The sequence below is a fragment of the Microtus ochrogaster genome, unplaced genomic scaffold, assembly GCF_000317375.1.
Source record: "Microtus ochrogaster isolate Prairie Vole_2 unplaced genomic scaffold, MicOch1.0 UNK37, whole genome shotgun sequence".
NCBI lineage: Eukaryota > Metazoa > Chordata > Mammalia > Rodentia > Cricetidae > Microtus > Microtus ochrogaster.
Genome location: NW_004949135.1, coordinates 402,340 through 416,846, shown reverse-complemented (window position 1 = coordinate 416,846; position 14,507 = coordinate 402,340).

Genomic DNA, 14,507 nt, shown 5'->3' with positions numbered 1-14,507 from the left:
TGTGTGTGGTGTGTGTGTGTGTGTGTGTGTGTGTGTGTGTGTGTGTGTGTGTGTTTGTGGACCACAAAAGAGAAAGGGGATCATGAGAGGGAAGGAGGACGTCTTAAGGGAGGTGACAACTAAAATAATGAATTACAGGGGATAGGGAAACAGAGACAGGATAATTTAGGGGAGAAGAAACCAGCAGGACAGAGGGACAGAGGGACAGGGCACAGAGGAAGAGACTAGGGAAGGGAATGAAGGAGAGCAAAGGATGATGACATGCCTGATGACGATGCTATGATGAAACCCATGTTGTTGCACGCTAACCTAAAAAATTAATAAAATTTTTCGTTACAGCTTAATGCTGCAAATATATAAGTAGAAGATTAATTTTGTATACGTTTCCACTCAAAACATTGATTGATTGATTGATTGATTGATTGATTGATTGATTAAATCGTGCTGAAATCTATTTGTGAGATAAATGACCATGATCCTGGGCATGGTGAGAGATGCTAAGGCAGGGGGATCACAAGTTCGAGGCCTATCTGAGCTGCCCAGGGTTTTGAAGGAACTTCGTAAGAGCTTCTTATCATAATTAAAAGGCTTCTGGACACAGCTCCTCAGGCAACCAAGGCTCGGCCTGCAGTATTTGTTGCTGCTTCTCTCATTTTCAGCAGATTCATTTTTAATACTTACTGGCTCAGTGCCGCCAAGAGTCTCGAAGGGCGCTCTGTGCTCTCAGACAGCTCTGCCCACTCTCTTCTTGCCTGCACTGGCTTCTGCTGCAGGCAGGCTGGGTCTTCTGTACGCAGTTTTCCTTAGCACGGTTTGCCCCCCTCCCTTCATTGGCTTGATCATCTCTTCACAGCAGCAGCCTTTCCCGGTGCTTCTGTCCCTCTTCTTATCTGGCTTTAGTCAACTATTTCATAGCTCTTGTCACTTTCCAAATGCCTTTACCAATTTGTTTACTTCCTTATTGTCTGACTCTGCCAGAATGCTAACTGCCACGAGGCAAGGAATTGATTTGCTTGTGTTTCTCTCTGTCTGAGGAAATCTCTAGAATATAAAAATTAAAAAAAAATACATGAATAAAAACTTCACTAAACCACTTATAATACAAATGTCACTGCGTTTAGCATTTTTTTGAAAAAAGAAAAAAAGTCCAGAACCGGGCATAGTGACACACATCTCTGATCCCAGCACTCAGGAGACAGAGGCAGGATCTCTGAGTTTGAGGCCAGCCTGGTATGCAAACAGCCAGGGCTTACAGAGAAACCCTATCTCAAAAACCAAAAACAAACAGAAAAGACAAAATCTGAAATCAGATTATTTTTAATAAAGAGTATCTTCCTTTAACTTTAATATAAGCCTAAATATAGCCTTTAATACAAATTTATTATAGAATGAGTATAAATAACAACAGAAAATTATAGACTAGAAGTATAAATTTACATTTTCTCTAAAATCACATTCCAAAATGATAGATTTGACCTAAAAAAATAGAAAGTATTGGGGGGGGGATTGGTGTTGTTTTAGAGGACTTTAAAGGCAGCAGTTGGTTTTCTGGTGACAGGTGTCTCTCTCTTTTTAAATTACCAAAGCCGGGAATGATTGCGACAGAAATAGTGAGGGAGCAGAGAGACTAGCCCAGCCGATGGGGTTTCACTTACTCCTTTTTGGGAGTCGGTGCTGGAAGCAGGAGCCTTCCGGACTGCCTGACGTCATAGGTAGTGGGTTCTCAGAGTTCAAGATACAGTCCTGCAGGGTGCCAGGTGGATTTCCTTAAATTTAAAAGGGGCACTTAGCCCTTCCAGTTGGAGCAGTGGTCAACTTGGGGCCACTTCCACCACCCCCCATCTCTTCCCTTGCTGCGGTGGGTTAGGGTGGGGCCTTTGCTTTTCTTCCTTTCTTTTACAAGGTGGTAATCTCCAAGTGACCAATGGACATAAAGCACTTTGAAAGAGGAGATTTACACACGCTAAACTTTTCCCCAGGGCAAGTCAGGCAGCCCTAATGTTCCTGAACCTTTAAATCTGCCCTCCCTTCCTCCTTCCCTCCCTCCCTCCTCTCCTTGTCCCTATTCCTCCCCCTTTCCCCCCACTTCTCTCTCTGTGTCTCAACTTCCGTTAAAAATAAAGCAGAAAGCAAACTTCTCTATACTATTTTACTTGGGTAAAGAAAATACAACTATGTCTTGTTGACAACTGTAAAATGAACAGTTTGAGGTTAGCTTTTTAAAATTCCAAATTCTTCAAGGTTTAGGCAAAGTGCTTAACAGTGAATATAGTCTGTCACCTTTTGAGTAAAAAAGTAGGAAGATAAGAATATGTGTTCACTTACTTCTGTCTGCTGAAGAAACGGAAAAATAAAGAAAAGAGCAATAATTATGGTCTTTGATGGCCAGTTGGCATGTAAGAGGAGGGCCCATTGTAGAGAGGTGACAGGGGATGATGTCTGTGCTAAGGCTTTCTCCCTGTGTGTCTTTTTACATCAACCTGACTTTTGAATCATGTAGTGTAATAAATAATAGAACATAAGATAAGGCCTAATGGAATGGCACAATTCTTTTTAATTGCAGTACTTGGGAGGCAGAGGCAAGAAGATAGCATCAATGTTGGCCTGAGCTACATAGTGAGTTCCAGGCCAGTCAGGGCTGCACAGTGAGACTCCATCTCTACAAAATTACCACCAGCAGCACAGAACAAATCAGAAAATCAGAATTTTCCAAGTTTCTAACTCCTATTCTGTTTGGATCTTCGTCCTCCAGTGTCCTGGTTTTTGTTTGTTTTGTTTTCTTTCTTTCTTTCTTTCTTTCTTTTTTCTTTTTTTTTTTTTTTTGGTTTTTCGAGACAGGGTTTCTCTGTGGCTTTGGAGCCTGTCCTGGAACTAGCTCTGTAGACCAGGCTGGTCTTGAACTCACAGAGATCCGCCTGCCTCTGCCTCCTGAGTGCTGGGATTAAAGGCGTGCGCCACCATTGCCCGGCTTGTTTTGTTTTCTTAAGTAGTAAAATGAAAGCAACAGGATCCACCATTTTACTGCTGCTTGGCTAGTGCTACGGGTTGAGCCCTGGGCCTTGCTCATGCTAGGCTGAACCCGTGTTCTACCACCAAGCTACACCCCAGTCCCATTCTGACCAGTTCTAAGCGCATGGTTCACTCAGCCCTACACTCGTGCACAGGATGGTCAACCATCACCAATATCTGCCTGCAGAAGCTTTTCCGCATCCCAGACAGAAGGTCTTCATTAGCAGCTCTCCCCATCTTCCAGTCCTGATTCTGCTTTCTATTGTCTGTTTTCTCTCGGCTATCTCTTGCAACTGCAGTCAAACAATATTTGTCCTTGTTTCTGTCTTACATCACCAAGCATGATGTTCTTAAGGTTCATGCGTAGTGTGACATATGTTAGCACTTCATTCCTTTTATGACTGAATAATATTCCATGATAGGCATGTAGCAAGTATATGTCATCTTTTGTACGTTGGCGGATAGTTTGGCTATTTTTACATGTTGGCTATTTTGAATAAACTTTAAGTCATCAAGTGATGTCTTAGGTTCAAAACAAGTTTCCAGCCTAAGTCAGAGAGAGCAAAACAGAATTCAAAGGCTTTTTTTTTTTTTTTACTCTGTTTGAAAGTAATGTCCTTCTTTATCTGAAATTAGTTTGAAGCTAAAGCACATTTAAACAATAGGTAATAGCTGCTGAAATGTAACCATTTTCCAAACAGGGCCTGGCAGCTAGAAGGCAATATTAATGAACACGGGCTAATGGAAACCACCGGTGTCTGAGTCTGTGACTCCACGATGAACTGGCCAGAGAGGGTGATCTGAGAGTCTTTGCCCTCCCCCTGCCGGGGGGCACCACATTAAGGATAAAGCAACCGAGTTTAGAACTGGGCAAAGGGAAACAGTGACAATTTGGGACAAGTTCACACAGTTGCTTGGCCACTGACCCTGGGCAAATGTCCCCTCATCTCTCAGTGATGGATGGTGTAGCAACTTTGACCAAGCTAAGTAATCTTGGTTCCAAAGTCAGCTGCCAAATTTTCTTTCCTTTTTGGAAAGACCCCTAAAGGCATGTTGATTCAGTGGCACCCTCTCACAGTTGACTCTGTCCGTCATGATGTAATATTGGAAGCAGGGCTATTTAGAGGCCAGGCCTACTTCAGGAATGAGAAACAAAGCCTGGAGAAGGTGGAGAAAAGAAGGAAGATCTGGGCGGGGAGTTTTCTGTGGGTCTGCATGTGCACTTCTGGCTTTGGGAGAAATGATATAAAACAAAAGACTATTATTAGCTGGGCAGTGCTGGTGTGTGCCTTTAATCCCAGTACCTGGGAGACAGAGGAAGGAAGATCTCTGAGTTCAAGGCTAGCCTGGTCTACAGAGCAAGTTCAAGACAGCCGGAGCTACACAGAGAAACCCTGTCTGGAGAAAAAAAAAAAGCCGGGCCGTGGTGGCGCACGCCTGTAATCCCAGCACTTGGGAGGCAGAGGCAGGCGGATCTCTGTGAGTTCGAGACCAGCCTGGTCTACAAGAGCTAGTTCCAGGACAGGCTTCAAAACCGCAGAGAAACCCTGTCTCGAGAAACCAAAAAAAAAAAAAAAAAAAAAAAAAAAAAAAAAACCACCACTGTTAAACCACTCACTCCAACTTCTCAGATCTAGGAGTGAGGAATTTAGCATGAGAGATTTTTAGGAAGGTTAGCACATGGCAAAGTTTGCTGCACAGAACCAAGACACTGTCATCTGAACTGCCCAGCTTTGGGAAGTTGATTTTTTGATAATGACTCTTCTTTCAATAAAATACCTATCTTGAAAAAGAAAATGTAACAAATATTTGACTAAGGAAAAAATGAATTTTGTAGTAATCTAAGGCAGTTGTTAAAACTGTTTTGCCAATATAGGGATTTGGGGTGTTTTAAAACAGATTATATATATATATATTTAAAACATCTTAAATGTTTAGAAAACTTAAGGAGCTTGTACAAGGGGGGTGTTTGTATGTCAAACATCCAACCTCCTTTGTTTTTAATGTCTGGAATTAATGAAGTTTAATTTAATATAACCATCTTGGCACAGTTTTAGGAACTGATCCATGCTTGTTCACACACTCCTTGTTTTCACCTTGTTTCCTCTTTGGGTCCTAGAGCAGACACCACATCCCACTCACTGATCCTGTACCTAAGATCCCGGCCTGAGGGAAGTTTCTCTGGCCTGGCAGTTTCTTTTCATGACCTTGAGAAGTTTGGTGAATTCAAAATACCTGGTCAGGTGCTTTGTAAAAAGTCCCTCAACTATAATTTATTTGTCTGGAGAGTTTCAAAATATGGTTAGCCTGGGGTTGTGGGTTGTATGGAGAAAGACCACAGAGGTCAAATGCCATTTATTTCTTCCTGTCAGTGTGTGGCACTCACCACTGTTGACATGACCTTGATGGCACCACAGAGGTCATATTTGTCATGTTTAAACTCAGGGAAGTGACTTTTTGTTTGTTGGTTTGTTGTTTGAGACAGGGTTTCTCATGTAACATCCCTGCCTGTTCCAGAACTCACTGTGCAGTCATACTGGCCTCAGTGCACAGAAATCAGCCAACCTCTGCCTCCTAAGTGCTAGGATTACAGATGTGCACCACCACTACTAGGCTGAGTGACTCTTTTTGTTGTGCTTTCCCAAGCCATACTTTCTGGAAGACACCATGTTTAGTTCACACAACGGAGGCAGTTATGTGACACTTCCTTGAACAGAGAAGCAATACAAAGCACCTGGTGAAGAGGGGCTTTGTATTCTAACAAATGCTTAGGATCTCCTGCTGGTTTTTCTATGTTGTTTATGTGTTGTAGTAGGAGCAGCGGGGACCCGGCCGCCCACATGGCTAGCTCTAGCTTATGCCCCGAAATAATTACATGGAAACTGTATTCTTTTAAACACCTCTTGGCCCATTTCTATCTAGCCTCTTCTAGGCTAGCTCTCACACCTGGACTAGCCCATTTCTAATAATCTGCTGTAGCCCACGAGCTGGCTTACCAGGAATGATCTTAACCTGCGTCTGCCTGGAGTGGGAAAATCATGGCGACTCTCTGACTCAGCTTCTTTCTCCCAGCATTCTGTTCTGTTTACTCTGCCTATCTATGTTTTAACCTATGAGGGCCAAGCAGTTTCTTTCTTGCTTAACCAATGAAATCAACAGATTGATATATGACATTCCCACATCATTTATGGAATATTAGCAGATCACATCTTAGAATAACAAGAGTAATTAGAATGTAAGTAAATCACAAATGCTTAATGAAGTTTATAATTTTTAGTTTTTTTCTTCCTTCTATAATCAAAAGAAAAATTAGAAGCCAGCCATGTTGGTATACTCCTGTATTTCCAGAATATAGGAGTCCCAGAGAGAGGGATCTGTTGAATTCAGGAACCAGCCTGAGTTCCACAGAGAGAGTCCTGTCTCAAAATTAAGTTTAAAATAAAATAAAATAAATGTTTGATTAATTTACATTTCTTTCATCCACCCCAAGAGGTAACAAAAAATGTTCATTAAAAATAAGAGCCAGTGAGATAGTTGAGTGGTTAATGGTGTTGTTGCTAGTAAGCCTGATACCCGAGTTCAAGCCCCAGAATTCACAATAGGAAAGAACCAACTCCCACAAGTTTTCCTCTAACACCTGTATGTAACTTGGTCCCTCCCTTCTCTCTCTCTCTCTGTCTCTCTGTCTCTCTGTCTCTCTGTCTCTCTCTCTCTCACACACACACACACACACAAACACACACACACACACGGCAAATTTTAAAAATGGAATGGGGTTGTTAGAAGAATAGATGTGAATATTCCACATGTGGCCATTCATCCCTAAATAATAAATGATGTGCTACATTTATCAATGACTCAATTTCCTTTTATTCTTTATTTCTTTTTGTTTTTGCTCTATTAAAATTATGCAAGAGGGCCAGAGACAGAGATCCGGGATGGGGATTATAGTTAGCATGTGCAAGAGAAAAACTCTCAACAGCCAACGGAGAGGATCGCCCCCATGTCAAGGAAAGGAAACCATTGCATGAAGGGATTTGTCCAAAATTTACACAGGCTAATGTGAATCCAGTCTCAGTCTACGGCACCCTTGGGTGTGTCTGTGTATTACGCTATGCATCCAACCTCCATCAACCTATTGTTCCTGTGCTGCTGGTGAATTTGCTAAAGAGGACCAAAACCAACCAACCAGACAAACAAACAAGAGCCTGAGATCCCCACTCTTGGCATTCCACACACTTTCCCATGACGTGCACAAGTCGGGAGTGCTGCTCTCAGTGAGATGGGCAAGTCCCTTCACGTCTGAATCTGTTTCCAAGGAGGTAAAGACAGACGGCGGAGGGCATCATCCCCGAGAATCACACCTGCATCCTGTTCCACGTCATCCATCCTTTCCCGTCCCTTGCCAGCTACGCATCCTGTTGGCTGAAGTTCACTCCAAATTGTTTTCCTACTATGTCTCAGCTATGACCTGAATGCTTACTTTCTCCCTAATAAAAGATTCACAAAAATCAAGCCCATGCTCACACGTCCAAGGAAGGGACCACAGTCCTCTGTCCTGGAGTTCCAGCTCCCTACTGAGCATGTCTCATAATAGTCTCAGGATAGCTATGAACTTCCTTCCACAATTGAAATATACATCGTTCTCCCAGAAGCCACATGGTAGAAGTGGAGACCCAATTGTTTCAGGTTTACTTCTGACTTTCATATGTACCATGGTATGTATACATATTACACACACCAAAAAAAAAAATGTAAAGAACTGTTTTTCACTTAACTGTAGTCTGTCTTCATCTATTCAGTAGGGTACAAATGAAAGTACTGGATCGGTGGGTGTGTTGTTTGGTTTGGTTTGTGTTGGAACTGGGAGCCAGGACCTCTTATAAACCAGTAAAGTATTCCATGATTCAATTATGCTTCTAAGCCCTTCGATGTGCTTTGAACCTACCAGACACTTGTATTTAACTCACAGTGAGCTCGCTTTTCTTCTTAGCTGTTAGATCTGCAGTTAGAATATGTGTTAAGCAATACAGTAATATATCCATTCTTGTTTTTAAAAAATAAATGGTTCTGTACAAAGCGTGCTTAGTTGAAATCTAGCACTTAGGAATGAATCAACACTTTTCAGTCTGAAGAATTTTCCATGTCTTATCTCTATATGGTAGAACATCTTTATGTCTTGAACCGTGTGTGTGTGTGTGTGTGTGTGTGTGTGTGTGTGTGTGTGGTATTTGTGTATAGGGGGACAGAGAGAAATTAATAATTTTGAAAAATAAAAATAACAAGCAAAATTAGGACTTTTAAAGAAAGTACACCATGTCAGAGCTATCTGAAGCTGAAATATATTATCAGTTGTCTTACATTTTAAAAAAGGAGGGAGAAACAGTGGTGATGGGACCTTATGTTAAAGTTGAAAAGCTCCATAGGCCTACATCTTAAAATGCAAAACCGTTAGCATGTAATTTAGGCTCTCCCACAGCTGTCTCCTTTGTGGCCTTGAATCCATTAACATTTATGCCATGTGCTTGACATAATTCATAATACAGAATGATCCAGAAGTACAAGGCTTAGATTTGCCTTACCTAGTCAACCTACAACCTTCAGATTGGTACCGTTGTTCAGGTTTAGTATGCCAGGAATTTGTATGCTTAAAAACATTCAATCCACTGCTGGGCAATGGTGGTGGATGCCTTTAATCTGAGCCCTCAAGAGTCAGAGGCAGGTGGAGCTCCGGGAGTTCGAGGCCAGCCTGCTCTACAGAACAAGTTCCAGGACAGCCAAAGCTACACAGAGAAATCCAGTCTCAAAAAACCAAACCAATCAAATATTCACAGACTCTATGTGGAGTACTTTTAGTGGTGCAGTTTGGGACTGTGCTGTCTTTCTGGTTGCTCTCTGAGGGAACATGGATTTGGAATGTTCAAGTCTTGAATCTCCTTTTCAGAAGAAACATTTAATATAAGGCCTTATCCTGGCCTGATCTCCTCAGGTGAGGTTAGGTGTCTACTTGGTTTGCGAGGCATCAATTAGACAAGAGCTAAATATAAAAACAGCTTTTGTTCCCCTTCCAGAAAAGAAGAAGGTCTAAGCTGTGTCCTCTGCATCTCAGAGGTTGAACATGGCCTTAGTGTGGGTGGAGCATGGCCTAGCATGCCTCTAATGATAGAAAGTTCCCGGTCTCTTCCCCTGCAGACTCAGCAGGCCTGTAACATACCAAACTTCCACCTTCCACCATTTAGTCACAGAGAGTAAACATCGTCTTATACATGAGGAACACAGAGTTTTAAAGCAGACCTTGTGTGGCTCACAAATTAAATGAAACCTTAAGAAGCTCTCTTGCATTTTCTTCAGCTTCTTTCCTTCAACAGTCTCCCCCCACCCACGTCTGCAATAGAGTCACTCCTTTCTGGTGGTCTGCTTTGCTTCGTGACTTGGTGACAGATGCTAGGAAAGTCAGTCATCAGACACTCGGGACACCTCACCTCACCCCCGAGGAGGCCCTGAACACTCTGTCATTGATTACATTTTCAGGGCCATTGAAATGGCTTCCTTTTTCCTTGTTGTATAGTTTTCACTAAAGGTCAAATCCTATGCATGTATTTGACTTAAGGAACAGGAAAGGGAGCAGCATACCTTTCTCCGATGCTGTCCAGGGAAAGGAGGAGCATGAATTTAAGGGAAGTGTGGGTCGAGAGGCCTGTGGCTGGCCAGCAAGAATGGCTAGGGTGTGATTGGTTTTTGAGGAGTCCATCCCTTAGTTAGGCAGATCTTTCTTTTCCTTCTCTCCCGTAAGGAATTCTTTTTGGCATATGGAGATGTCTGTTTGCAGGCAGGAGGCTGGAGAATGCGTACAGATCAAGACAGTTATGGACGAGCCGCAAACAATAAACTTTCCATGTGTTGGAGAACATGGAAAAGCAAAGCCACAGACAGGAAACAGTACTAAATCGAAATGGGTCCCAGCAGTTAAGCTTCGGCAAACGGCAAAGCGAATGTAAGATGTGCTCTTTCTACCAAAGACACGTGTCCGAGTTTGAGCTTTGCCTACCACAGCTGCCACCATCTCTTTCCCTTGCCTCCCTCCCCTCCCCCCGCCCCACTTCCACATCATTGAAATTTGGATCTCCACCACCCACCTCATTCTGCCACAATATGTCCTGTGTGATCTACTCAGACCTCATTAAACTGACTTACTGAGTCCACTGGCTCTGCTCACCCTCAGTTTATTCCGACTTTGTTTAAGGTTCGGGAAGTGCTGGGGGCGGGGCAGGACATTAATCGCCGCACTTGTGCAAACGGAGTGCCAGCTGATTTATGGCAAAGGTTATAAAGGAAAAGTATTAACCATGCCTCATTCCATTTGGCAAAACCATCCTGCACAATGTCCACAGAAACCCCAAGAGTCCTGTTTTTTAGCAAGAAGGGGGAAAAACTCCACCAAAGATGTGCTCTTCTTTTGAGCATTAATTAAGACTGTAAATCACAGGCCACATGAAACAACTGTATTCGACAGAACGTGGATGGTCCAGGAACTCTGTTAGGATTGTGTGATCAGTCTGAATACTTCCACCGAAGCCCTAAAGAGAGGGCAGACTTCAAAGGGCAGTTTGGGCATGAAGGAGAGATTTGCTCCAGCAGAGAGAGAAAGAGTTGTAAAGTATAGACTGCAGGAGAAATCGTGCCGGGCACCAGCAGAGAGAGACGGGCAGAAAGGGAAGCAGCTGAGGGCTTTTACTTAAAGGTACAAGATAAGTTCTGAATAATGTACGGTCTATTCTAAAGCAGGAGCTTTGATTTCATCATTGAGAAACGCCTTCCAGATGAAAACATACCTTTGTTTTTAAGGAGAGAAAAATAAAACATTTTGGCGTTTGACTTGGATATTTTTAACACATTCGAAATGTCCATTCACTGCTGATTGACCACCCATTTCCCACCACTGGATCTCAGGCCATTTTCACAAGCTGCTCAGACACACAAGGCTGTGAGTGGGTTTACAAATGGTGACTTTACCTTAATTTGCTTTGTTCCATGCAATGTCAGCACAAGGATGGGGTGTTTGTGGGAGATCCCCTGTACATTCTTCTTTTATCACCAAATCTACATTGAATACCTGCATGGTGTTTTTCTTTTCTGGTTTTTTTTTTTCTGTTTTTTGTTTTTTAAATTGAGCACCTTTGCATTTGGAAATGGCTGAGCCACTGTTCTCGGCTTTCTTTTCTTCTGAGTTTCCCTTACATTGAAGTGGTGGGGTGCTCCAATTGCCTGCATCTTTATATAACAGTCCAAGGCTAAGGGTGTGTCCAAGTTGATGTCTATGGGACTGAATTTCCATGTTGGACCTTTGCTTCACAGGTAGTTTGCTCTGCTTTGTTTCTTTCTGTTTTTCAGTTGCTGGATAGTGAACCTGGGCATGCTAATTGCCCCACCACCGAACTATTTACCTAACCCTCTTTTTATTTTTGTTTTGAGACACTAGCTCCTTTAGGCTGGTCTATAACAAATGCTATAGCCCAAACCCGCCTTGAGTTTACTACAGTCTTCCTTTCTCAATCAACTGAGGAGCTGGGATCACAGGTCTGATCCCCTGGACCCTATTCAAGGGTAATTAATAGAGCAGCTGAGTGTTGGTCATGACCCCCCACTAAAAATACCACTGTCTGTAGTTTACAGAGTGAAAAGTTGAAAAGGACTTGGGCATCTATAAACAAAGATTAAGATTAATATAACAAGAAGATGTGGAACACTCTCTTAAGAGTATATGTAAGGGAAACTAAAATATGGTACAAAAATTAAAGCATTAATGTGAAAATGTATTCTCGCCGTATTGCTTTACATTAATGGCACGCATGATCTTATTTGACCTCTAGCTTTTTAGCCTTATTAAAATACGCTAAATGACAACTATTTAATACCTATAATTTGATGTGGGTTTTTGTTTTATTTATTTTATTTTCTTGGACCTTCAAAACTGGGTTTAATGTAACCCTGGATGTCCTGGAAATCTCTATGAAGACAGGTTGGCCTCAGACTTACAGAGATCCTCCTGACTCTGCCTCCTGAACACTGGGTTTAAAGGTATGCTCCACCACAAGGGCATAATTTGATGTTTTGACATCTGCAGGCAATTCTAATATTGTCAGGATTCAGACATTTCAACAGCACCATCCCCAAAGTGTCCTTGTACTCATTTACCCTGTGTTAATGCATCCACCTGTACCGCTGCTTTAAGTCTCTTACACGTAAGGTACGTACTAAGGAGGGGCTTACCTAGTTAGTTCTGCTTTTCATTCTCTATTTGCCTTATGGAGACATTTTTCTTGTCTTTGTTTGTTTTGGTCCCTTTCTCTCCTGCACTCTGGATTTATCAGTTTGAAACCACACCCACTTCACACTATAAACTTTGTAATCCCTGATCCATTCAAACCTCTGTCAATTACTGATACTGCAAGTTTACATCTCTGTACATTGTGTTACCAAAAACATGAACTAATATCCCAAATAATGTAGAGTACAAAAAGTAAAGTTAAAAATAATTTTATGATGATCTTTTAAGATGGCTCAGCAGGTAAAAGCATTTGCCACTCAAGCCTGACAACCTGCGTTCAATCCCCAGGACCCACAAGACAGATGGAGAGAATTGACTCATGTGACCCCTGCACGTTGTCCTCTGACTTCTACATACAACACACATACACATACACACCACACACACAGCACATACATACCACACACACACACATACATATACCAAACATGCCCACACACACACCACACATACACACAAATAACAAATAGAGTAAAAATTGTAAACAAGTTTAAGTAATACTAGCTTGTGATTTTACTTTTCATATAGCCTTGAGTTGCTGTCTAAGCTCCTCTAATTTCACCTTTGAAGACGTTTCGGCACAGCTGATAGGGTGAGACCAGTGGTAATCAATCCTCTCTTAGAATGCCTTTGTTTCGTCTCACTTTTAAAGGATTCTTAGCCGAATTTTGACTTCTTTCTTTTAACTTCCAGTTACTTCTGATGAGAAATCTGAATGCTTTTATTCAAAATTTTAATTCCTAATATGGCTCATAGTAACTCACGGAGTCTGAACCAACAGCCAGGGAGCCTGCTTAGGACCAGCCTAAGCCCTCTACATATGTGTGACGGGTGGGACTTTTAGCAGTGGGAGCAGGTGCTGTCCCTAATGCTCTGGCTGGCTTTGGGGAACCTATTCTTCATACTGGGTTGCCTCACCTAGCCTTAACACAAGGGAGGAGCTTAGTCCTACCTCAGCCTGATATGGCATGCTTTACTGATACCCACGGGAGGCCTGTTCCTCTGGGACAGAACAGAGGAAGAGTAGATGGGGGTCAGAGGGGAAGTGCAGTTAGTGGGAGTGGGTGGAGGGGATGTGAGGAGAGGAGGGAGAAAAACTGCAGATATAAAATAAGAAATAAAAAGGGTTTGTTGTTATCCCCCTCCTCGGTCACCCCTGGTATGGTTGTGTGGGTGCCTTTCATCCCTGCACTCAGAGGCCCAGGCAGGCAGGACTCTGAATTTGAGGCCAGCCTGGTCTACAGAACTAGTTCCAGGTTAGCCAAGGAGGTTGCACAGAGAAATCTTATCTCCAAAATCTAAAAACCAAAACAACAAAAAAAGTTGATTTATTTTTGGTTTGGTTTGGTTTTTTGTGTGATGTTTTGTTTTGTTTTTAAAAATGGGATCTTACTATGTAGCTCTGTCTGGCCTAGAATTCAGTACGTAGACCAGGTTGGCCTCAGATTCAAAGAGATCCTTCTGCCTCTGTCTCTTGTGTGTACTGGGATTAAAAGCGTGTGCCTCCATGCCTGGTTAATACTTTTTATATGCGGTAATTGGCTTCATATGATATGATAGGCCTTGTTTCCTCAATTCCTGGGTTCATCCAACTTGGCATTTAGAGTTTATTGAGATTCTCAGATTCTTGCATATAAAATATTTCATCAAACTTGGACAGTTTCAGCCTTTATTTCTTTATATAATTTTTTCCACCCTGTCTCATATCTTTTGTTATGGACACATTGGTCAACTGGAAAATGTCCCACAGGACCCTTGGGCTTTGCTTTTCCCAGGCCTTTTTCTTTTTGTCCCTAAGATGTAATTATTTTCCTGTCTTTTCTTTAAACTTTCTGGTTTGTCTGCCTCCTTACATTTGACAGAATCTCCTTAGCAGAATTTTCACTTTAACTGTAGAAATTTTTTTATCTTTTTGTGGGTTTCCCCCTCTTTATTGGTATTTCTAATTGTTCATCTACCAGTTGGCTTTATTTGCATCTTTCTTTACTTCTCAAGCATCTAGACTTTAAAATTATATGTCTTTGTCTTGTAAGTCTGCCACCTGCCTTTCCAAGGGACCACTTCAAATCTTCTCTTCTTCTTCTTCTTCTTCTTCTTCTTCTTCTTCTTCTTCTTCTTCTTCTTCTTCTTCTTCTTCTTCTTCTTCTTCTTCTTCTTCTCCTCCTCCTCC